The 25838-nt window shown below is 39.5% G+C and overlaps 1 pseudogene; it reads left to right on the top strand.

The window, feature by feature from the left end:
* The first annotated feature begins 1133 nt into the window (after positions 1-1133).
* On the top strand, positions 1134-2002 carry LOC129620609 (gem-associated protein 2-like; annotated as a pseudogene).
* The last annotated feature ends 23836 nt before the right edge of the window (positions 2003-25838 follow it).

The following is a 25838-nucleotide window of genomic DNA, read 5'->3' as shown; positions in this document are numbered from 1 at the left end:
CTGAAGGGACCTGTAGGTCTGGCAATTGCTCAGGATTTCATGAGTAGTCCAGTCACAAATAGAAGATGCTCCCAAAGGTAATTATGAGACTTTCATCAGTACAGTAATTTTAAGCACAGCTTTACTAAAGTAGCATCAAATTCTAATTGGATCCACTAGGCTTAATTTAAGGAGCCATAGAGGACTAATTCTAATGTACTGTTACATCCAGTATATCAGCACAATATTATATGTAAACAAGCATGTGTGTATAATATATAAAGTCAGGGGAGGGATGGGGATGTGGGAGTAGGGCACTGGACTGAAAACCATAAAAGACAAGTCTTTATATTGCCCCTTAAGAAAGATGTAAGAATAGAGAAAGAAAGGTAACTAAATAAGCAAAAGAGAGAGAGATTGCCATGCTAGTAAAACTAGATCCTAAGATAAAATAAAACTTAGAGGTCTGCAAATACAAGTCCTTAATCAAGAGGAATGTCATTTCCATTGACATTCATGAGTGTCAACTATCCTCAAAAGCTACAGAAAGGGCATAAGTTAAAACTATTAATGTGGGAAGGGTATGGATAGGATATACCAGATGCAGAATATCAGACTTAAAATTACCTTGTGAATGAGGATGATGGGTGTGTGTTTGTGGCATGTAGCATGTCATAGATAGAATATGAATCAGACTTCTTATCCTGAGACTTAGACTCTAGGCCAGTCTATAATTTTATGCATCACTGAGCTGTACACATGATTTCTCATCTGTGAAATGAAGGAGTAGAATTAAAAGATTCCTACATTGTTTTCCAGTGATAAATCACATGATCTGGAAGAAAATATTTACTTCTGACAATGAGTGAACTGTAGAAAAAATTGATTAGGGTTGAACCCATTAAAGATGTAAATAGTTTTGGGGGATGTTGATCACCACCTCCTCAAGGAACGAAACTGACCATTTTCAATACACCACTGGAGCTTTAACTTTGATACAATCAACAGGTTTACTCACACATAAGTTAGCCACTAGGGCCTTCTTCTTGCTCAGGTCTTGGCCAAAAGTATCTATTTGTGAGCCTGTGCAGTGACCAACCTAGACTTGGCACATGTGCTGAGCAGGACTGGCCAAGTTGGCCAAGTTGAAAACCATGGCATAGGTACCAGTGGAGTCCACAGTGGAAGAGCTGATATCCAGGCTATTGTCAGCGGAGCCCTGCAATTTGACAGAAAATTTAGGTCCCTCTGTGCCCCCAAGGATACCTCAAGAATCCCTGAGGTCAGTCTAGATTGAAGCAGCTCTATACCGAGATGTGGTAACTCACAATGACCCAAAGAATTTGAAAAGGAAGCAAAGTGTGGCCGTTTCCCTTTCAGAATAAAAACCTTCTCCTGAAGGATCATTCCCTAAACTTCAGAGGCAACAGCAACAAGTGGCAGTTTTCAATTGTTCAAGACTGTATGGACAGACTGTCACTGGAAATCTCAGCAGCTGATTAGTAACAGAATCAAGCCTTTAAAATATGTAAAATAAGTATTCATTTCCTGTTTCCTGGGATAAATATACACTCTTCCAAAATCTGAAGATGAAGAGAGTTGTAAAAAATTTTGTCTGGGTGAAATGTTAGGTGCAGAAGGGGCTGTTGGATCAGCTAAAAATGAAAGTCTTAGGATAGATTATACACAGATTGGTTTTCTTCCGTTGCTTCATACTGTTAGAAGAATGAAGAAGTAGCAGTAACTAGTTACTTGTTAACTAATAACTAGTGCGTAACTGGTTTGGAGAAACAGACTTTTTTACAGAATTGGGATGATGGCTTTATTTATTCTTTATTGGCTTGTCTTGAAGAACCTTGCTTACCTGAGAGTCATTCACTGACTTGGCAGCGTGCAAGAAGGTGCTATGAACTGAGGCTGTTAGTGGACAACAAGGATGATGAGAGTTCCTGCTTTGAATGTATTAATCTGCTTGGTTAGCAGGTGTTTTCATCAACGTGGTATAGATGGTAAGCCATCTTGATGCAGCTGATCTTGGAGATAGAAGATACTTGTGATGATGGCAGGCTGAGTCTGAGGAAGTTTGGGCTGGCCAAAAAGTTCGTTTGGATTTTTCTGTACCATCTTAGAGACAAACCGAAAGGAACATTTTGGCCAACCCAATACAATGGATAAGGTCAGCTTTCATTCCAATCCCAAAGAAAGGCAATGCCAAAGAATGTTCAAAGCACCACACAATTGCACTCATCTCATACACTAGCAAAGTAATGCTCAAAATTCTCCAAGCCAGGCTTCAACAGTACATGAATGATGAACTTCCAGATGTTCAAGCTGGATTTAGAAAAGGCAGAGGAACCGGAGAACAAATTGCCAACATCTGTTGGATCATCGAAAAAGCACGAGAGTTCCAGAGAAATATCTACTTCTGCTTTATTGACTATGCCAAAGCCTTTGACCATGTGGATCACAACAAACTGGAAAATTCTTAAAGAGATGGGAATACCAGACCACCTTACCTCCCCCTGAGAAATCTGTATACAGGTCAAGAAGCAACAGTTAGAACTGGACATGGAACAACAGACTGGTTCCAAATTGGGAAAGGAGATGTCAAGGATATATATTGTCACCCTGCTTATTTAACTTATATGCAGAGTACATCATGCAAAATGGTGGGCTGGATGAAGCACAAGCTGGAATCAAGATTGCTGGGAAAAATACCAATAACCTCAGATATGTAGACAACATCACCCTTATGGCAGAAAGCAAAGAAAAAGTAAAGAGCCTCTTGATGAAAGTGAAAGCTGCTGCTGCTAAGTCGCTTCAGTCATGTCCAACTCTGTGCGACCCAATGGACGGCAGCCCACCAGGCTCCCCTGTCCCTGGGATTCTCCAGGCAAGAACACTGGAGTGGGTTGCCATTTCCTTCTCCAATGCAGGAAAGTGAAAAGTGAAAGTGAAGTCGCTCAGTCGTGTCCTACTCTAGCGACCCCATGGACTGCAGCCCACCAGGCTCCTCCATCCATGGGATTTTCTAGGCAAAAGTACTGGAGTGGGGTGCCATTGCCCTCTCTGGAAAGTGAAAGAGGAGAGTGAAAAAGTTGGCTTAAAACTCAACATTCAGAAGACTAAGATCATGGCATCTGGTCCCATCACTTCATGGCAAATAGATGGGGAAACGGAAACAGTGATAGGTTTTATTTTGGGGGGCACCAAAATCACTGAAATGGTGACTGCAGCCATGAAATTAAAAGCTGCTTGCTCCTTGGAAGAAAAGCTATGACCAAACTAGACAGCATATTAAAAAGCAGAGACATTACTTTGCCAACAAAGGCCCATCTAGTCAAAGCCATGTTTTTTTCATTGTCATGTATGGATGTGAGAGTTGGACTATAAAGAAAGGTGAGTGCCAAAGAATTGATGCTTTGAACTGTGGTGTTGGAGAAGACTCTTGAGAATCCCTTGGACAGCAAGGAGATCCACCCAGTCCATTCTAAAGGAAATCAGTCCTGAATATTCATTGGAAGGACTGATGTTGAAGCTGAAACTCCAATACTTTGACCACCTGATGCGAAGAGCTGACTCATTTGAAAAGACCCTGATGCTGGGAAAGATGGAAAGTGGGAGGAGAACGGGATGACGTGGGATGCGATGGCTGGATGTCATCACTGACTCGACGGTCATGAATTTGAACAAGCTCCATGAGTTGGTGATGGACAGGGAAGTCTGCTGTGCTGCAGTCCATGGGGTCACAAAGAGTCAGACAAGACTGAGTAACTGAGTTGAAAGGAATACAATGCCAATTCAAGTGGAAATTTCAGCGTAACTTCAACACCATGTAAAGGGTCTTCATCTTAACCTGTGTAACTCAAGTTGATATTCAGAAGATGGATTTATTTGAATATCTGAAGTGTCTGGAAAAGCCCACACAGTTTTTCATGAACGGTTTAAACCGTTTTCTGAAATCACATGCTTTTAAAATGAATTGTGTGCTGTATGCATAGTAGCTCAGTTGTGTCCAACTCTTTGTGACCCCATGGACTGTAAGTCCACCAGGCTCTTCTGTCCATGGGGATACTCCAGGCAAGAATACTGAAATGGGTTGCCTGCCCTTCTCCAGGGATCTTTCCAACCCAGGGATGGAACCCAGGTCTCCCACACTGCAGGCCGATTCTTTACTGTCTAAGACTATTGATGAAGCATTCTGCACAGAATCTGTATGATGAATTTTACAGAGGTCCTGGTTGCTATCATAGTGTTTATTTATATGTATACATATAAAATTGCATTGAAAATGTGATAACAAATAGCTTTTAGGGATGCGGATCTTACATTTTCTATTACATTCTCCCCTACTAAAAATTATGTCATTATTGTGTCTCCTCATAGACCTGTTCCACACCATCTCTCAGCCCTACATTTTTCTTTATAAGATCAACTTGCTTGTTCTGTGTCCCTTCCACTGACTCATTGTTGGGTCAGAGAGGTGCTAACATTCACAAAGAGGATATCTATGCTATTATTTACCTTGTACAGGTTGTGCGTTGCACCAGAGCACCCGACACAAGAAGCCAGTGGGGTCTGCAAACTGTGCCTTTGTGTGGGTGCCCCCAACTGAAGGTAGGCATGTCTTCTTCCTATTCATTCTTAAGTGTAGTATGGACTTGTGGTCTTCTGGGAAGTGGAATTTACTCCATGATGTGAAAAGATCTGATCTATACCAACATTGTGAATATCTATTCCTCAATGCCAAACATCACAAAACTAATTACAAGGGATTCTTTTGTGGGAGATAAAAAAGAAATGATACAAACCACTTCCACTTAAGGGGCAAAACATTCTAGGCAGCTCAGATGAAACTTCCACATCAGCCTATTTTGTGGGAATAACTGCACTATCATGGAAGAGGGAGAAGGCAATGGCACCCACTCCAGTGCTCTTGCTTGGGGAATCCCAAGGATGAGGAGCCTGGTGGGCTGCAGTCCATGGGGTCGCAGGGAGTCGGACACGACTGAGCGACTTTACTTTCACTTTTCACTTTCCTGCATTTGAGAAGGAAATGGCAACCCACTCGTGTTCTTGCCTGGAGAATCCCAGGGACGGGGGAGCCTGGTGGGCTGCTGTCTGTGGGGTTGCATAGAGTCGGACACGACTGAAGTGACTTAGCAGCAGCAGCATCATGGAAGAACACATTTTTTTAAACAAATTTATTGGTCAAAATATCCTGAGGGCTAACTTGCACTGAGTCCCTGCTGAATGATCTCAAAGGAATAAAACAAATTACATACACTACATTAGGCCTTAGCATGCATGGTGCACTCAAAAGCATTTCAAACACCCTCTGTCAGTGCCCTGCATGGAGCAGAAAGGAAAATCTCACTGAAACACTTGTTGATATTCTCTCTCTCTCGTGAAGAATTTGATAGATTTTCTGCATATTTATTTGTGGTTTGGAATGAAAGTGTGCTATGTACGGCTGCTCTAGAATTTCATGGAAAAGGTAAATTGTCCAAGCTCCCTTCCAAATACAATCAGACTTAAAGTGGTTCCCATAGCTCTCCCTTCAACCATAAGATGTTCCCATTACTGCCAATTAATGCTGAGACCCTGGCAGTCTGTGTGCATGATTCATTAATGAGAAGCCTCATTTACAGCTGAGAAAGCAATGCAATGGAGAAGCTGTAATAAATTCTCACCACCTCTACACAGACCCATGCCCTGCAAACTGCTGACCTCTCACACAGATAAACTTCCCTCTCTTTGGCCTTTGGTGGTTTGTTCTCAGGGAACAGTGGGCAATGGCAACAATGGCAGTGAAATCCTACCTAATATTCCAGCTTCTGTGCTTACTGGAGACCAAATGTGAGACTTCCCTTCTCAATTGAAAATTCTAATTCAATTAAGGGTGGAACAGAGAAGCTGAGACCTCTATTTCTCTGATGTACTTTGCTTTTCTACAAGGTACCCTTTTTATAGACACCCTCTAAACCTGTAGAATATATTGCTAGTCTCATTACTAACATGACTCCAGTAATCAAACTGGTTCAACTAAATTAAACCCAGGGCAAAGATGCTGGGTTTTATTGTCTATATATACATATTTTTAATTATGCCTGACTATTTCTTTGCTATGATTCCATATATCACAGTTATTTTAAAAATTATAAGTTATCAATTTTTTTTCCTGCCCAGATGCTATCCTATTCTCCAATGTAAACAGAGGTACAAATGATAAGTGATTGGACACCGAGTGCCAGAGAGTCTCCCAAATCTGCCATAGTCAGTAAAGCAGGGAGAAGGTGCCCCTGAATCCAGAAGCCAAGTTGCAGTTATATTCTTCAAAATAAGAAAGGGTCTTTTTCTGCCTCTGAGAGAAAAGCACTCAAGGCCCTTCAATCTCTATCCATGATCTTGGCAGGCATCTTTCTCCCCACTCCCATCCTTGTTCCTGGAAGTGAACATGAGACACTCATCAGTAGAGTTGTTTTAAGCCCTGCTTTGCTTGAAGCAGCATCCAATTCTAAACAAAAAATCTTTTGGCTTTAATATTAATTTTCCTTTGTCTCAAGAGGGAGCTGGGCTGAAATACAATTTTGTACTTTCTACAAACAATAGTGCAAGTAACACTGAAGGGGAAGCGTTTATGCTACTTAGGAGAATCAATTGCTTTTCAAGCACCATTAAGCCTTTTAGAAATGGTACATTTGATCAATATCCCAGCTGAGCTATTAACAAGTATGTGACCTCAGACAAGTCCCCAAACCTCTATAGGCCTCAGTTTGCTCATCTGTAAAATGAGAGCTCTAGATTGGATTTTCTCTATGGATGCTTGTAGCTCTAAGAGGCTATGATTCTATACATTAGTTGCAAATGACTCTTACCTGGGTGATAAAAATCAGTGGCCTGAAACACTCTTGGAATCAAGGCTGCTTCCAGTTTTTTTTCTCCTGAATGAAGTTGGAAATAGCAATCATTACTTGGGGCCTTGGGGGCTACTTGCTTGTACTCAGGCTTTCTGAAAAGTTGAGATGCATTAATTGGCTATCTTCTGGGTCTAAATATATTTCTAAATTGATTGGGGATTTTATATTTTCCCTATGAGATCCAGTGATAGCTAGGTACTCAAAAGAAGTTAGAGTTAAACAACGAGACATAGTTCTGCTCCCTGGAGGGCTCTAACTAGAACAAACCTCAGCCCTTCTCAAGCCTCTGGTAATTTTCTAGATAATGCAGGGACCAAAAACTTACTCAGGAAAGTTATACATTTTTGATATGTTTAAATAAATTGAGGCAGAATTTTACATATCTTATGGAGTCAATATGATGGCAAGTGAACTGTACTAGTTCAACTAAGATGTATTAATAATCATTCATACCCAATGTGGTGAAAGTTATCCATGAGGCTATATAGCCTTTTTACATTAGTGACTTGTCATTTTTAGAAACTGTATATATTAATACCTGAAGGATTCAGTGGCTATAGTGCTGTTTATTTTTTACAAAGCTATGTAGTCAGATTAATTACAGATTAATAATACCAGTTTGTTCTCTTCAGAGAAGCCCATGGACTTATGGACAGAAGTTGTGAAAGTCACTCAGTCGTGTCTGACTCTTTGTGACCCCATGGACTATCCAGTCCATAGAATTCTCAGGTCAGAATACTGGAGTCGGTAGCTGTTCTCTTCTTCAGGGGATCTTCCCAACCCAGGGATCAAACCCAGGTCTCCCGCATTGCAGGTGGGTTCTTTACCAGCTGAGCCACAAGGGAAACCCTGGACAGAAGTTTCACAAGGTTCACTGAGTCCTTACAAACCTCTATTGCAAAGGATGATAGGACTTTGTCTTCGTTTCCTCAATGACTTCATTTCCTCCTCGATTCCTCAGTGGAATAAGTTGTATAACTTCATTTCTTGTGCAAACTATTCAGATAACCCTTCACATAGAATTATAGCTTCTATTAAAAATGTGCATTCTTTCCCAAAGCTTTGTTTTAACATGAAACAATATGAGCACATTGGGAAAGAATTATTATCCTTGTCAACATCCTTAGGGGGCTTGATTAATATAAGAACAACTTCTTCCTGACTAATGATGGTACAGGTTGCAAGAGCCTTCCCTAAACAACTGTGCAATTCAAGTCCTTTGTATCTATTGTGCTTTTGACAAACTGGTCAATAGTGCCTGCTGAAGAAGAGTATTCCTCTCAGTTTCAATCACAAAGCAACCTCTGAGGAAATTCTCAAGTCTGATAAGTAGGATAGACTTAAAACGTCATACTCATCTGTGACACTCTTGCCTCAGTAGAGATGTTGAATACAAAAGAGGAGCCTGTACAAGGAAATCTGCAATATGAATGACAGCCGAAGATTACATACTGTACTAGAAAGGAAGACAACCACATGAACAGTAAAAATTTTAAATCCTCCTTCTACATGATAATACAAGTAATAACAAAAAGCTGTCATAAAAGTTGTCATGTGTGAATACTTACCTAAGGCTTAAAATCTACTAAGTGTTTTACATATAATAATGAGTTTAATCTTCATATGAACCTTAGAAGGTTGTTAGTAGGACTATAACATGTAGATAGTTTTTTCTGGTATTAATTTTACTTAATATTGTTTTGTTTGCATATTTCTACATCTTTTTTTTTTTCAAATTTGATTTTCAAAAGCTGTTGATATTCACCCCTTCCTGGATCACAGCCTTGTAGTAGTGAAGGAACTTGCATAACTCAATGAAACTATGAGCCATGCTATGCAGGGCCACCCAAGACAGCTAGGTCACAGTGGAGAGTTTTGACAAAATGTGGTCCAAGAAGCAACAGTTAGAACTGGACATAAAACAACTGACTGGTTCCAAATTGGGAAAGGAGTCCAACAAGTTTGTACACTGTCACCCTGCTTATTTAACTTATATGCACAGTACATCATGTGTCATGCTGGGGTTGGATGATTAACAGGCTGGAATCAAGATTGCCACAAGACACATCAGCAGCCTCAGTTATGCAGATGATACCACTCTAATGGTAGAAAGTGAAGAGAAACTAAAGAGCCTCTTGATAAGAGTCAAAGAGGAGAGGGAAAAAGCTGGCTTAAAACTCAACATTTAAAAACTAAGATCATGGCATCTTGTCCCATCGCTTCTCAGAAAATAGATAGGAAGAAAGTGGAAACACTGACAGATTTTATTTTCCTGGGCTCCAAAATCACTGTAGATGGTGACAGCAGCAATGAAATTAAAAGGCACTTGCTCCTCGGAAGAAAAGCTATGACAACCCGAGACAAAGTATTAAAAAGCAAAGACACCACTTTGCTGGCAAAGGTCCATCTAGTCAAAGCTATGGTTTTTCCAGTAGTCATGTATGGATGTGAGAGTTGAACCATAAAGAAGGCTGAGCACTGAAGAATTGATGCTTTCAAATTGTGGTGTTAGAGAAGACTCTTGAGAGTCCCTTGGACTGCAAGGAGATCAAACCAGTCAATCCTAAAGGAAATCAACCCTGAATATTCATTGGAAGGACTGATGGTGAAGCTGAAGCCCCAATACTTTGACTACCTGATGCAATACTCAGACGACTGATCCTGAGTCTGGGAAGGATTGAAGATCAAAGGAGAAGAGAGTGGCAGAGGATGAGATGGTTAGATAGCATCACTAACTCAATGGACATGAATCTGAGCCAAGTCTGGGAGATAGTGAAGGACAGAGGAGTTGAGTGGGCTACAGTCCATAGAGTTGCAAGAGAGTCAGACATGACTTAGCAACTGAACAACATTGGCATTCCATTACTTGGGTAATGTATGACTATATTTATTCATTTTGGTATTGCAAATGTGGTTTGGAAATTTCGCCTATGAAAAGAAAGAGCAGAGAAAATTAAAAAAATATAGTGGGGGACAGGGAAGCAAAAAGTATAAATTGTACTCTGTAGTTTTTCAATAGTTTCAATTGTTTAAGTGCCTTTTTGGAGAGATCTTTAGTTATGTTTGTCATTGTGCCTAAATGGCTAGTGATAGATCTGGAACTTATTATGAGCTCTGCTGTTTGTCCCCCCCATCTCCCATTCATTCATATATTGAAGTCCTAGCCCTCAGTATTTTACATGTCACTGTATTTGGGGACACAGACTATAAAGAGTTAATGCCACAGTCCTTGGGGTTGCAAAGAGTTGGACATGACTGAGTGACATTCACTCACTCAAGGTTAAATGAGGACACTGGGATGGGCCCTAACCTACATATCTATATTTGGAAATAGGACCTTCAAAGATGTGATTAAGGTAAAGTACCTGAGGGTGGATCATAATCTAATCTGGTTGATGCCCTTATAAGAGGACATTTGAACATGGAGACAGATCACAGAGGTACAGGCACCTGTACAACGGGACAACCATGTGAAGAGGCAGCAAGCGAGCAACCATCTCAAACCAGAAAGAGTGATCTCAGAAGAAATCAACCTTGCTGGCACTTTGATCTGAGATTTCTAGCCACTAATACTGTGAGAAAATAAGTCTCAATAACTTTAAACCATCTAGTCTGTGCTATTATGCTATGGCAGCCCAAGCAGATTAATACAGTGCCATAGAGCACAAATAGAGGTGTTAGCTGTCTTTAATTAAACTGTTTCCCCTTTAATTGGCTCAAACCAATTTGCACGGAGGGAAAAACAGATCTTAATAAACCCTTAGGACATATGTTTTGAAAGTGGTCAAAGAAACAGACTCAAGCCCTATTTTCATAAGTAATTTAACCCTAGTTATTTAGTAACAAGACTGAAAGCCTATGGCAAGTGTCTAGCAGAAGAAGGGTGACTTTCACAGACCTCCCTGTGCAGCATTCAGTGTTCTTCAGTCCAAGGAACTACTAGACATTGTGGCGTCCCCTGGCCATGGATACCTTTAAAATAGACCCATGCACAGCAAGGCTTAGATCAGCAACAACACAGAGAATAAACTCTCAATAGCCCTGCCTTTCTATGGAAGAGCTGGGTCTTGAAACAAGCTTTCCGATCCCGTTGTTTATTTTTCACTGCACTGGTTTAAATATTCTGGCATTTGAGTATGTATTAAGCACTAATAATATGACTAGTTAGTGCATTGCTTGAGGTAGTATGAGAAGGATATGAAATAATATTGGCACTTAGTTGAACTTATCCTTTTTTTGAAGGAATCCAAAGTCCCAATTAACTGAAATGGGTGACCTTGCCACATTATTATGCTGGATAGTCCTTATGCAATTTGGAAAATAAGGGCAATTTTAAAATGGTATATTTTAGATATTTGATACAACCCTTTATGAAAGTTCTTTGATTAAAACATCACACAAGATAAAAGCATATACTATCATTTTTAAACACAGAAGAGATAGTCAAACACATGTACACACACACACATACTCTCTCTCACACATAAACACTCCCTCAGACACCAACACTGGTTGCCCATTGAAAAATTTAATCACTTTCAACACTGAGAAATATTTTCTTATATAGTTGATCTTAATCTCCAATGCAACAGTTGATCTATTTCTTCCTTTTAGGCCCTCAGTACAAAGAGGGAACAGCTGGCCCCAATTCTTTTTTACAAGTTTTTCACATACTAGGGGACTTAATGTGGTAAAATAGGTCATGCCTATCGATTACAAAAGCAGACTTGAATTTTCTATAACTTTGATTTGTTTAACTACCTGCACCTGGGAAATAGAGGGTGGGGAATAACTGGTATTTGGCAGGATTTCATACATTGCCACAATCTTTTCTTTCGACAAAAATTTGTCCTTGTCAGATTTGTCCTAATTATTTTGTAAAATGTCTGGGGAAAAATAGACAAAATAATTGGTACAATTTCTTATGTTTGTGATTGAATAAAACTCATGAAAAAGAGACAACCAAGTCCCTCAGATTCTTCCTGTGTTGTTTATGTTTTGTTAAAATGCATTATACACTTCTTATTAAACACTGTTGGCTCTTGTGATTCTTGAATTGTCAGCCTTTAGAGTGACAATAAAAGCTTTAGGGGTTTGATTTCTATGGGATAGTTAGTTAGAACAACTTTCCCATTGATAACAGTTATCAAACTTAAAATTAAAAAAATAAAATAACCAACTATTATTTGAAGGCACTGAAGACTGTCTAAAAACAGGCAGAAACTGGAGCAGAAGATACTTTTGAAAGATGAGCTGAAGAGGTGAAACTAGGTATTTTTGTGGGTTTGACTAAAAATATCAATTATAGCAGAAAGACACAACTTTATATGCTTGAGGTGCAACATACTATTAATATACATATGATATTGTCAGAGTCAGGACATTTGGGAGAAAAACTTGAAAGGGAAGGGACTGCAGAGAGGATGAGCCCCAAATTAAATCTGTAAAATTTACCCAGTATCTTGGCTGACCACTAATTGCAGAGGAAACAGAGGAGCCAGAAAACAAAACAAAACAGAACCAAAAGAAGGGTGGAAGCTGAAATTACTGAGTTAAGATTTCAGCAACTAGCAACATAGAGAAGACAGTTTGACTAGTTAAGTGCTTGCTAGAAGTTTTAAAAAGTCGCTCTGTTGGACATGTCTATTACCTAATTAGGGTGACACAATCACAGGTGTTTGCCTATGTCCAAACTCACTGAGCTACACACAATGAATATGTATATTTATTTGTGTATCAATTATACCTTTTAAATCTATTTAAAAAAACACTCCAAAGATAAACATAATAGAGTTCAGAGTCTTTACAATGTATCATTCATAATGTCTAGCATCCAAATAAAAATGAGTAGATATGTAAAAACAATAGAAAATGTGACCCTGACTCATGAAAAATCAATGGAAACAAACCCCAGGGTGAGCCAGATGTTGCAATGAGCAGACAAAGACTTTTTAAAAAATACAAACATGTTTAGGTTCTTAAAGATAAATATGTGCACAGTGGTGGAACAGATGGAGAACATCAGCACAGAAATAGAAACTAGTAAAAAGAAAAAAAAGCAAAATGAGAATTATAGACTTGAAAAGTATAATAATGGAAATGAAATATCTATTAGAGGAGCTTTAAAACAGGTTTGAGGTGGTATAAGAGTTAGTGAAATTGAAGAAAGATTAACAGAAATTATCCGATTAAAGAACAAAGAGAGGTGAGATAGAAGACACTTGAACAAAGCCTCAGCAGTCTGTGGGACAATAGCAGAAACTCTAACATACATGTAATATGGGGTTTCCCAGGTCGTGCTAATGGTAAAGAATCCTCTTATCAATTCAAGAGATGCAAGAGACGTGGGTTTGATCCCTGGGTCGGAAAGATCCCTTGAAGTAGGAAATGGCAACTTGCTCCAGTATTCTTGCCTGGAAAATTCCATGGACAGAGGAACTGATATTTTCAAAGTACTAAAGGAAAAGTTAAAAAGAAAAATCTAAGAGGGAATGGGGAATGGAGAGGGATGGACCGGTAATTGGGGGTTGGTAGAGCACTCCAGTATTCTTGCCTGGAGAATCCCAGGGACGGGGGAGCCTCGTGGGCTGCCATCTATGGGATCGCGCAGAGTCGGACACGACTGAAGTGACTCAGCAGCAGTAGCAGCAGCAGATGCAAACTATTACATTTAGAATAGATAAACAAGGAGGTTCTAATATATATCACAGTCAACTATATTCAGTATCCTGTGATAAACAGTAATAAACACCATAAAAAATTAAAAAAGAATGTATATATGTGTATAACTGAGTCACTTGGCTGTACAGCAGAGATTGGCACAATATGTAAATCAACTACACTTTAATTTAAAAAATATGCTCAAAAATCAATAAAGATATTTTATAAAAGATATTTTATAAAAAGAAAATAAAATAAGTTTTTGCTTAAAGACCCATACTACTAGAAAGGCCACATGAAAGTACTGAGGCTGAAGGAAAAGATACCAGGTAGTAGAGGATCTATGAGAAAGAGTAAATATCTCTTTAAAGTATAAATATGTGGATAAACATACTACATATATGTATATTTATATATGTAAAATCTAAAGCTATCTATATAGTCCTATCTATTAATGTATACCTATCTTTCCTTGAGAGAATTAGAATGGCTTAAATCCCTTATGATTATACAGTGGAAGTGAGAAATAGATTTAAGGGCCTAGATCTGATAGATAGAGTGCCTGATGAACTATGGAATGAGGTTCATGATATTGTACAGGAGACAGGGATCAAGACCATCCCCATGGAAAAGAAATGCAAAAGAGCAAAATGGCTGTCTGGGGAGGCCTTCCAAATAGCTGTGAAAAGAAGAGAAGTGAAAAGCAAAGGAGAAAAGGAAAGATATAAACATCTGAATGCAGAGTTGCAAAGAATAGCAAGAAGAGATAAGAAAGCCTTCTTCAGTGATCAATGCAAAGAAATAGAGGAAAACAACAGAATGGGAAAGACTAGAGATCTCTTCAAGAAAATCAGAGATAGCAAAGGAACATTTCATGCAAAGATGGGCTCAATAAAGGACAGAAATGGTATGGACCTAACAGAAGCAGAAGATATTAAGAGATGGCAAGAATACACAGAAGAACTGTACAAAAAAGATCTTCACGACCCAAATAATCACGATGGTGTGATCACTGACCTAGAGCCAGACATCCTGGAATGTGAAGTCAAGTGGGCCTTAGGAAGCATCACTATGAACAAAGCTAGTGGAGGTGATGGAATTCCAGTTGAGCTATTTCAAATCCTGAAAGATGATGCTGTGAAATATGCCAGCAAATTTGGAAAACTCAGCAGTGGCCACAAGACTGGAAAAGGTCAGTTTTCATTCCAATCCCAAAGAAAGGCAATGCCAAAGAATGCTCAGACTACCGCACAATTGCACTCATCTCACACGCTAGTAAAGTAATGCTCAAAATTCTCCAAGCCAGGCTTCAGCAATATGTGAACCATGAACTTCCTGATTTCAAGCTGGTTTTAGAAAAGGCAGAGGAACCCACCGGAGATCAAATTGCCAACATCCGCTGGATCATGGAAAAAGCAAGAGAGTTCCAGAAAGACATCTATTTCTGCTTTACTGACTATGCCAAAGCCTTTGACTGTGTGGATCACAATAAACTGTGGAAAATTCTGAAAGAGATGGGAATACCAGACCACCTGATCTGCCTCTTGAGAAATCTGTATGCAGGTCAGGAAGCAACAGTTAGAACTGGACATGGAACAACAGACTGGTTCCAAATAGGAAAAGGAGTACATTAAGGCTGTATATTGTCACCCTGCTTATTTAACTTATATGCAGAGTACATCATGAGAAACACTGGACTGGAAGAAACACAAGCTGGAATCAAGATTGCCAGGAGAAATATCAATAACCTGAGATATGCAGATGACACCACCCTTATGGCAGAAAGTGAAGAGGAACTCAAAAGCCTCTTGATGAAAGTGAAAGTGGAGAGTGAAAAAGTTGACTTAAAGCTCAACATGAATGTTTTGTGAAGAAAACGAAGATCATGGCATCTGGTCCCATCACTTCATGGCATATAGATGGGGAAACAGTGGAAACAGTGTCAGACTTTATTTTTCTGGGCTCCAAAATCACTGCAGATGGTGATTGCAGCCATGAAATTAAAAGATGCTTACTCCTTGGAAGGAAAGTTATGACCAACCTAGATAGCATATTCAAAAGCAGAGACATTACTTTGGCAACAAAGGTCTGTCTAGTCAAGGCTTTGGTTCTTCCAGTGGTCATGTATGGATGTGAGAGTTGGATTGTGAAGAAAGCTGAGCACCGAAGAATTGATGCTTTTGAACTGTGGTGTTGGAGAAGACTCTTGAGAGTCCCTTGGACTGCAAGGAGATCCAACCAGTCCATTCTGAAGGAGATCAGCCCTGGGATTCTTTGGAAGGAATGATGCTAAAGCTGAAACTCCAGTACTTTGGCCACCTCATGCGAAGAGTTGACTCATTGGAAAAGACTCTGATGCTGGGAGGGATTGGGGGCAAGAGGAGAAAGGGATGACAGAGGATGAGATGGCTGGATGGCATCACCGACTCAATGGACATGGGTTTGGGTAGACTCCGGCAATTGGTGATGGATAGGGAGGCCTGGCGTGCTGAGGTTTATGGGGTCACCAAGAATCAGACACGACTGAGTGACTGAACTGAACTGGAGGCTGACCTGCCTGTGACCACTGGTGAGTACCCAGTGCATTGGATGTATTGGGTCATATGGCCCAAGTGGCAGAGAGTTTGGGCAGCAGGTTGAACTTTTCTCAGAACCTTCTCTTGATCTCTGCATGCATGCTCAATCACTTCAGTCTTGTCCAACATTCTGTGACTCTGTCAGGCCCCTCTGTCCATGGGCTTCTCCAGGCAAGAATACTGGAATGGGTTGTCATTTCCTTCTCCAGGGCATCTTTCCAACCCAGGGATAGAACCTGGGTCTGCTACATTGCAGGCAGAAGTTTTACTGCTGAGCCACTGGGAAGCCCCTCTCTTGATCTGGGTCCCACTAGAAACCAGAAGCTTTCCAGGTCACTCAGTAAATGGGTTGGAGTAATATTAAAATGAGAAATATGTTGCTTCCAAAATCCTAAGGGGCCCACTAGGCACTGTATTTCTTTTCTTTTCTTTTCTTTTTTTTAGATATAGGAGGGACCAGAGCAACAGCTTATCCTTCACCATAGAAAGGGTATCTCAGTGTGCTGAAATTTCACTGAGGAGGAAAGCCCCTGAAACTTTGTTGATTTTACGTTCTACCATCTGACATGCATTTACCTTACAAATAAGTCTAGAATCACTGCTGCTTCTTGCTCACTAAGCCAAATTAGCATTTTATAATCCATTGCATTGTGGAAAGGAAAGGCAATCAAGATCCTTGTGAACTAAATTATGACACAGAGCTGATGAGTTCTTAGGTAAGACAGTGAATGTACATTGCTAGCCTTGCCAGCTAAAAGCAAACTGCTCCTGGTCGTTCTTATTAACAGGTATGGGGAGGAAGTGTTTGCCAGATCGTTAGACACACATCAGGTACTAGAGGATGTGTTAATTTGTTCAAGAAATAAAACCACATCTGGTGCAACAGCTGCAGTTGGAGTCATGATCTGATTAAGTTTATGATAATCTACAGTTATTCTCCAAGATGTGTCTGGATTCTGCACAGGCCAAATGTGGGAGGGCTTGAATGAGGATGTGGATATGGACTGCCACCCCTGTATTAATGGTGGCACTAATCTCTGCAATCCTCCTGTGTGGGTAGAGTATTGTCTTTGGTTTACTATTTTACTCAGTAGAGGCGGTTTTACCAGTTTGCATTTGGCTTTTCCCACCAGAATAGTGTTTACTCCACAGGTTTGAGAACCAGTATGGGGATTTTGCTATCTGATGAATAAGTCTGCAAATTATGCATTTTGGAAGTGGTAAATAGTTGCAGGATGGGTTCAGGGTCACACTGGATCCACTGTGATATGGACCTGACCTCCATAAACCTTACTCTGACTAGCGGATCACAGTGAAGTTTTGGGTCTCCTGGAATTAACATCAGAGCTAGTGTCTGTTTACATTAGAAAACTCAAGTAGTTCTTTTGGCACGTGTTGTACTTCCTCACAGGTCACAATTTGTATCGCACCTTTAGGGGCCTGCTGGGACTTAAGTCAAGTTAGGTCTAGAAGCAAAGGAAGGTAGCAAGAGAGAATCAGCACTGTTTTATGTGGCGTCTGCTTTGGGGGAGGTCATTTACTGTCTCCTCAGGCAATGTGAAGTTTATCCTTTAAGGTTTGGTAGAGAGTAGAGAAGGAAATGGCAATCCACTCCAGGACTATTGCCTGGAAAATCCCAAGGACAGAGGATCCTGGTAGGCTACAGTCCATGGGGTTGCAAAGAGTCGGACATGACTGAGCAACTTTACTCACTCACTCACTCAGCCTTCTTTATAGTCCAATCCTCACATCTATATGTGAATACTGGATAAACCATAGCCTTGACTATACAGACCAATGTGCCAGTGCAGGGCAAATGGGTTTCATCCCTAGTCTGGGAAGATCCCACATGCCAAGGAGCCACTAAGCCCAAGAGTCCCATGGCATCTGTCTGGAAATGTCCGCAGAAGACTGACCAGGCAGATGTTACACGATGACCATCTGGGGGAGCAGGTTAGGCTGCCTGGGAAAGTCAGGGTCCCTTCCCTGTAAGAGCAGGTTCCAGCAGGCAGGTGGACAGACGCAGATGTGCAGAAAGGCCACGGGGCAGTTTGACCTCCTATGCTCTTCCTGATTGAATGTGGTGCTTTGTGTGGGTGTCTGCTGAAGGCCGGAGAGGGCAATGGCAACCCACTCCAGTACTCTTGCTTGGAAAATCCCAGGGACAGCAGAGCCTGGTGGGCTGCTGTCTATGGGGTCGCACAGAGTCGGACACGACTGAAGCGACTTAGCAGCAGTAGCAGCAGCACAAGAGAGTAGAGAGGCTGTTTCCACTGGCAGAAAAGACTCAACAGAATTTAGGACTCAATGCTTCCACTTCATCAGGCTCTCCCAATATATCCTACTCCAACTTTCAGGATCCCATTCCATCCCAGTCGGAGTTCTCACTTTAATTGTAGATAACCTTGTACTGTAATAAAACGGGTTTCAGTATGAGATTTTGGGTTTGACTCTTCAGAACTTTTAGTCCTCAGCTTTAGGAGATAAGGGCCTCCTTTTCCTTTAGGGAATATAAGGAAGTTTTCAGGTCATCTGTGCAACTTTTGAGCTGGGAATTTGAACCCCTGATCCTTTCTTTTTAGGATTATTCAATATTGATAATTATACAACCAGATCACACTATGAACTATCAATGCTCTCTTTAATACTTTAAATAGAGTCATTAAGATCTTTAAATCTAATTAGACTAGAGAGCCAGTTCCAAAAACTCTAGAACCAATTTAGAAAATTCATCCTTAAAATTTTATTTTGATAGAACCATTCTCTGTATCAATATTTCCCAAATGAATTCTGTGAAACTTTTTGTGAAAAATAATACCCATCTTAAATTATCTTACATCATAGAGGAGGAGAAAATATATCCAAACTAATTTCATGAAGCCATTAAAATCCTGATAGAAAAACCTCACAAAGACATTACAAAGCAATTACAGAGCATTAACCCTTATAGTGTAAAATCTTTAACAAAGTATTAGCAAAGAAAATGCAATATTTCCTAAAAAATGATAATGCATCATGGTCAAGTAGTATTTATCCAAGTAATCCAAGATTGTTTTAACATTTAAAATCAATCAATGAAATTCATTATAGTGCCAAAATGTGCTGTGCTGTGCTTAGTCGTTCAGTTGTGTCTGACCCTTTGCAACCCCATGGTCTATAATCCACCAGGTTCCTCTGTCCATGGGGATCCTCCAGGTAAGAATACTGGAGTGGGTTGCCATGCCCTTCTCCAGGGGATCATCCTAACCCAGGGATCAAACCCAGGTATCCCACATTGCAGGTGGATTTTTTCCAACTGAGTCACAAGGGAAACCCTGAAATCCTATGATGTGTTGAATATAATTATTTTAATATATAATGCCAAAACATGAACAAATATAAAACCAACTCATGATATCAAAAAAGAAAATCTCCTAGGATGCTTGGAATAAAAGAGAATTTCTTCATTCTGAGAAATGCCATCTATGAAAAATCTGTAACTTACCCTGTACCTAATCTTCTCCTTAAGCTTAGGATTTATGCATGACTGTCTGCTCTTACCATTTCTATTCAACCTTTTCTTGGAGGACCTGGCCATTGGAATAAATGAAGAAAAAGGGGGGAAAGGCATATGGATTGGAATGGAAGAAGTTAAACCCTCCCAATCAGAGACAGATTGATAACTTTCTGTTAAAACAAAAACAAAAAGAGAAGAACATACAAAACTTTTCAAGCTAATAAGTGAGGTTCACAAGACATGAGGTCACCAGAATAATATACAAAAAACAGCTATATTTCTATACACTAGAAGCAAACAATTGGAAAAGAAAAATAATAAATTCCTTTTACAATTGCATAAAATTATTTATAAAGTGCATAACAATATATTTTTAAAAGTCACACAAAACCTCTATTTTTAAAGCCACAGAACACTGCTGAAAGAAAAGGAGAGATATATTTATATCTTGAGAGACTCAATATTTTAAAGATGTCCATTTCTCCAATATTAATCTATAATTGCAGCAGACATTTTTATATAAATTGATAAACTTGTACAAAAATGTATAGGAATATACAAAGAATCTAGAATTTTCAAAACAATCTTGGGGGAAAAAAAGAAAAAAGGCTAGAAGGCTTGTACTCATAACTTCAAGACTTACTGTAAGTTATTTTGATCAAGACAGCATGGCATTGTCATAAAGATAGACAAATAGATCAATGAAATAAAACAAAGCACCCAAATGAACCCATATTATATAGAATATTGACTTTTAATAAAGATGCCAACTCAATTCAATAAGAAAAGGACAGTCTTCTCAATAAATGGTGCTGAGACAACTGAATACTCATAAGAAACAAATAAACAAAAATTCATCCCCCCCTTTCTCACACTATACACAAAAATTAATTTGTGTAATTAAAAATAAAATAAGAATGGCAGGTATTGGTAATTGTAGCTAATTAATCCAAAAGATTTCACTATACTATTTTAGCACTTCTTATAAGTCTTAAATTTCCTATAATTAAAAATAATATGATATGCATTACAAATAAGGAACATAATAATGATTGAAAAATGTGTTATCTAGTAATCTTGTAAGACTAAAATCATTATATTTTATCTAAAAAATGTTACTGCCTATGTATATGTTTTAACTTTAAAAATCAATTGGAATAAATCATAATAAGAAAACAATGCAATTAAACAGTGACAAATAAAAGGATGCTTGACAACATTAGGCACTTGTCAAATTGAAATCACAATGAGGTGTCACTACACATCCATTAAAAAAACTAAAATGAAAATGATTAACAGTATCAAGTGTTGCAAAGGATTTAGAACTTTGGGAATGCAAAGTTAAATGTATTTTTTCAAACTACTTAGCAATATCACTTCTTCAGTTCAGTTCAGTCACTCAGTCGTGTCCCACTCTCTGCGACCTCATGAACCTCAGCACGCCAGGCCTCCCTGTATATCACCAGCTGCCAGAGTCTACCCAAACCCATGTCTATTGAGTCGGTGATGCCATCCAACCATCTCATCCTCTATCGTCCCCTTCACCACCTGCCCTCAATCTTTCCCAGCATCAGGGTCTTTTCAAATGAGTCAGCTCTTCACATTAGGTGGCCAAAGTATTGGAGTTTCAGCTTCAACATCAGTGCTTCCAATGAACACCCAGGACTGATCTCCTTTAGGATGGACTGGTTGGATCTCCTTGCAGTCTAAGGGACTCTCAAGAGTCTTCTCCAACACCACAGTTCAAAAGCATCAATTCTTTGGCACTCAGCTTTCTTTATAGTTCAACTCTCACATCCGTACATGACCACTGCAAAAACCATAGCCTTGACTAGACAGACCTTTGTTGCCAAAGTAATGTCTCTGCTTTTGAATATGCTATCTAGGTTGGTCATAACTTTCCTTCCAAGGAGTAAGTGTCTTTTAATTTTATGGCTGCAGTCACCATCTGCAGTGATTTTGGAGCCCCCCAAAATAAAGTCAGCCACTGTTTCCACTGTTTCCCCATCTATCTGCCATGAAGTGATGGGACCAGATGCCATGATCTTCGTTTTCTGAATGTTGAGCTTTAAGCCAACTTTTTCCCTCTCCGCTTTCACTTTCATCAAGAGGCTTTTGAGTTCCTCTTCACTTTCTGCCATAAGGGTGGTATCATCTGCATATCTGAGGTTATTGATATTTCTCCTGGCAATCTTGATTCCAGCTTGTATTTCTTCCAGCCCAGTGTTTCTCATGATGTATTCTGCATAGAAGTTAAATAAGCAGGGTGACAATATACAGCCTTGACATACTCCTTTTCCTATTTGGAACCAGCCTGTTGTTCCATGTCCAGTTCTAACTGTTGCTTCCTGACCTGCATACAGGTTTCTCAAGAGGCAGGTCAGGTGGTCTGGTATTCCCATCTCTTGAAGAATTTTCCACAGTTTATTGTGATCCACACAGTCAAAAGCAGAAATAGATGTTTTTCTGGAACTCTCTTGCTTTTTCGATGATCCAGCGGATGTTGGCAATTTGATCTCTGGTTCCTCTGCTTTTTCTAAAACCAGCTTGAACATCTGGAAGTTCATGGTTCACGTATTGCTGAAGTCTGGCGTGGAGAAAATGAGCATTACTTTACTAGTGTGTGAGATGAGTGCAATTGTGCGGTAGCTTGAGCATTCATTGGCATTGCCGTCTCTGTGGGACTGGGATGAAAACTGAACTTTTCCAGTCTTGTGGCCACTGCTGAGTTTTCCAAATTTGCTGACATATTGAGTGCAGCACTTTCACAGCATCATCTTTTAGGATTTGAAATAGCTCAACTGGAATTCTGTCACCTCCACTAGCTTTGTTTGTAGTGATGCTTCCTAAGGCCCACTTGACTTCACATTTCAGTATGTCTGGCTCTAGGTGAGTGTGAGTGATCACACCATCGTGAATATCTGGGTCGTGAAGATCTTTTTTGTACAGTTCTTCTGTGTATTCTTGCCACCTCTTCTTAATATCTTCTGCTTCTGTTAGGTCCATAGCATTTCTGTCCTTTATTGATATATTAATATTAACAAATATATGCCCTCACAAAGACATGTAAGGGAACGTTTATAGTTTTTATTCATAATAATAAAAAACTGCAAACAATCCAAATATTTATCAACACAAGAATGGACAGTCTTGGAAAATATATAAAATGAAAGATAATTAAGCAATAAAAAGGAAGAAACTACTGATATTTACATTATTCCTAAATCTCAATATCATCTTGTTAATTAAGGAAACATGGAAACAAAACTAATACACATTCTATTGTTTAGTCACTACTGCTGCTGCTGCTGCTGCTAAGTCGCTTCAGTCGTGTCCGACTCTGTGCGACCCATAGACTCTGTGCGACCCATAGACGGCAGCCACCAGGGTCCCCCGTCCCTGGGATTCTCCAGGTAAGAACACTGGAGTGGGTTGCTATTTCCTTCTCCAATGCATGAAAGTGAAAAGTGAAAGTGAAGTCACTCAGTCATATCCAACTCTTCACAACCCCATGGACTGCAGCCTACCAGGCTCCTCCATCCATGGGATTCTCCAGGCAAGAGTACTGGAGTGGGGTGCCATTGCCTTCTCCAGTTTAGTCACTAAGTCATGTCCAATTCCTTTGCAACCCCATGGACTGTAGCCTGCCAGGCTCCTCTGTCTGTGGGATTTCCCAAGCAAGGATACTAGAGTGGGTTGCCATTTCCTTCTCCAGGAGATCTTCCAGGCCCAGGGATCAAATGTGCATCCCCTGCATTGCTGGTGGATTTTTTACCACTGAGCCACCAGAGAAGCCCACACATTCTATTCTTCCATTCATATGAAATTATAGGGAAAAAATAGATATATATAGTGATGGAAAGCAGATCAATGATTGTCAAAATTCAGTGGGTGGGAGGAGACAATTGATTTCAAGGGCACATATGAGAACTTGTTGGGATGAAGGAGATATTTTGTAGCCTAGTCACAATACCATAGATAAACTTTTGATAAAACTCATGAAATCAAACACTTTAACAGGACAGATTTTACAAATTAAAAAAAAAATGTATTGAGAATGTGTTTTTACATGCTCAGAATCTGTATTCTGTGGGATATATAATTTTCTTCCTAGTACTGTTTCTTATAAAATGGCAAATATGATTACAAAAACTGCAGTAGTACAAAATCCATTAAACATGAAGACACAGAATGGAAAATAGACATACTTTGGCACAGGCACTAAAAAGCTCAAGAAACACTAAAATCTGCTTAGACTCAGTTCTATGACTCAGTTATAGTAAAACGTCTTCCCACTGAAATTGTTAATGGGCTACGAGGCTTTAAATACACAGTTCCCAATCAACTTTAAATAGAGGCCAACTTCTTATATGGTATTCTGCTTGTTAACTGTACCTTACATGGTTACAAAGCGGTTCTGTAAGAAGTTGTTTCAAAGAGTTATTTCACAATCTTCTGTCCTCCTTTTGAGTCAGAAAAGGAAAAAGAGTCTACAGCCATGCCACCCTGAATGTGCCCAATCTTGTCTGATCTCAGAAGCTAAGTAAGGTTGGTTCTGGTTAGTACTTGGATGGGAGAAAAGGAGAAAGAGCTCAGTTGTTGATATTTGAATGGATGAAAATGATATACAGAAAATAACTTGTGTATATTAAGAGATAAATAGAGCTAAAAAGGCAGTCATTTGACTTTTGGTAGTATCAACCTATTATTAATGTGTTTTTTTTTTTTGGAAAATTGTTTTAAGGATGAAAAATTCAAAATGTATCTTAATAGTATCCCCAGTAATTCAAAGGGAATTAAACTGTGTATAATCTTCCTGGTATCTTCTTTAAATCCCTAGCTGCCATTTTTGGTACCAGAGGTCCTAGAATACAAGGAGGGCAGTGGACACCCTTGGTTTTCAGTATAGCCTCACTTATGGAAAGCTGTAATCCAGGCTCTGACAGTTTCCTAACAATGCTTCCAGCCAATTACGATGGTTTGGCAGCAGCTCATGGAAGAAATGACAGAGAGATCTAGGTTGCTCCTGCTGTAAATCTCAGTGCCAAAAGTCACTGTTCTTGGGCTCTTTCTCAAATCTGTGTCCTAGCAACAAGCATTTCTAGAAACAAAAATATGTGGGGGAAAGGGCAGGAGGAGCTACTTGAAAGGAGGGAAAGAGACAGTGATTTTGTGTTTTCTATATGGTACTTGGGTGGGTACATCAATCATATTTGTTAAGTTGGACTCTAAACCATATTTCAGAATTTTGGTGGCAAATCTTTCACTCTCCATTCTTGAATCCCAGTGTTCCCTCATTGCACCATTCTGCTCCAACTGAGGCAGTTGAGAATGAATTGGCAAGGTAAAGGATAAATGAAAGGCAAAAAGACCTCTTGGCTGCTGCAACAAACCAGGATAAACCAAGAAAGTAGTGATGATGGAGATGTAAAAAAAGTTGAAGATAGCAAAAAAAAAAAAAAAAGTCTTGGCAAACTAATCAGATGTAGGAGTTAATCAGAAAATTCTTGCTTGAGCAACTGGGTAGAAAGCAACAGCATCCATGAAGCCAGAAAAACAGAAAAAAAAAAAAAAATGCTGGCTGGGTTGGGGATAGTTGGAGGAACATAGCCATATAAGAAATGCATGTGCAATTCAATAGGGATTTTAAACTGTAGTGCAAATCTTGTGGTGCCATTATTTTCTGTTTGTTTGGTATTCTGTCACTCTCTCTCTGGCCTTACTTCTATCTATACACTTTTATGCCCATTTCCTTGCTTCTTTAATCCTCTAACAGACTTACGCTTCACTTCTTTTGGTTCCTTGAGTGCTCCTTTCCCTATCTCACTGCTGTGACTAGACTTGTGCTTTTCTTTCTGGAGTGCTTTTCTCGTTCCCTCTAGTTCTCTTTCTTTGGATCACTGCCGCTTGCCCTTCAGCTTTCCAGTTAGCCATCACTTCTCCAGAAGCCTTCCTTGCACCATCCCCAATCTTCCCAAGCCCATTTTAGGTAACTCTTTAATGTACTTCCATTTCCTCTATCATAGTGTTTATCACTAGTGTTGAAATTGGACCCTTACTTGTCTGTCTTTACCTCTACATTATAAGCTCAGCTAAATGAAAGAACTGTTTGCCTTGTCAGTAATTAAGCCCAAAGAATCAAAGTAAAACATAAATAAATATTAGTAGAATTGAGTATTTCTAAAATTATCTAGTAAACATAAAATA

Source organism: Bubalus kerabau, chromosome 10 (genome assembly GCF_029407905.1).
Source record: "Bubalus kerabau isolate K-KA32 ecotype Philippines breed swamp buffalo chromosome 10, PCC_UOA_SB_1v2, whole genome shotgun sequence".
Taxonomy (NCBI): domain Eukaryota; kingdom Metazoa; phylum Chordata; class Mammalia; order Artiodactyla; family Bovidae; genus Bubalus; species Bubalus kerabau.
Note: the sequence above shows the minus strand (reverse complement) of the source record. Positions and strands in the feature narration are given on the sequence as shown.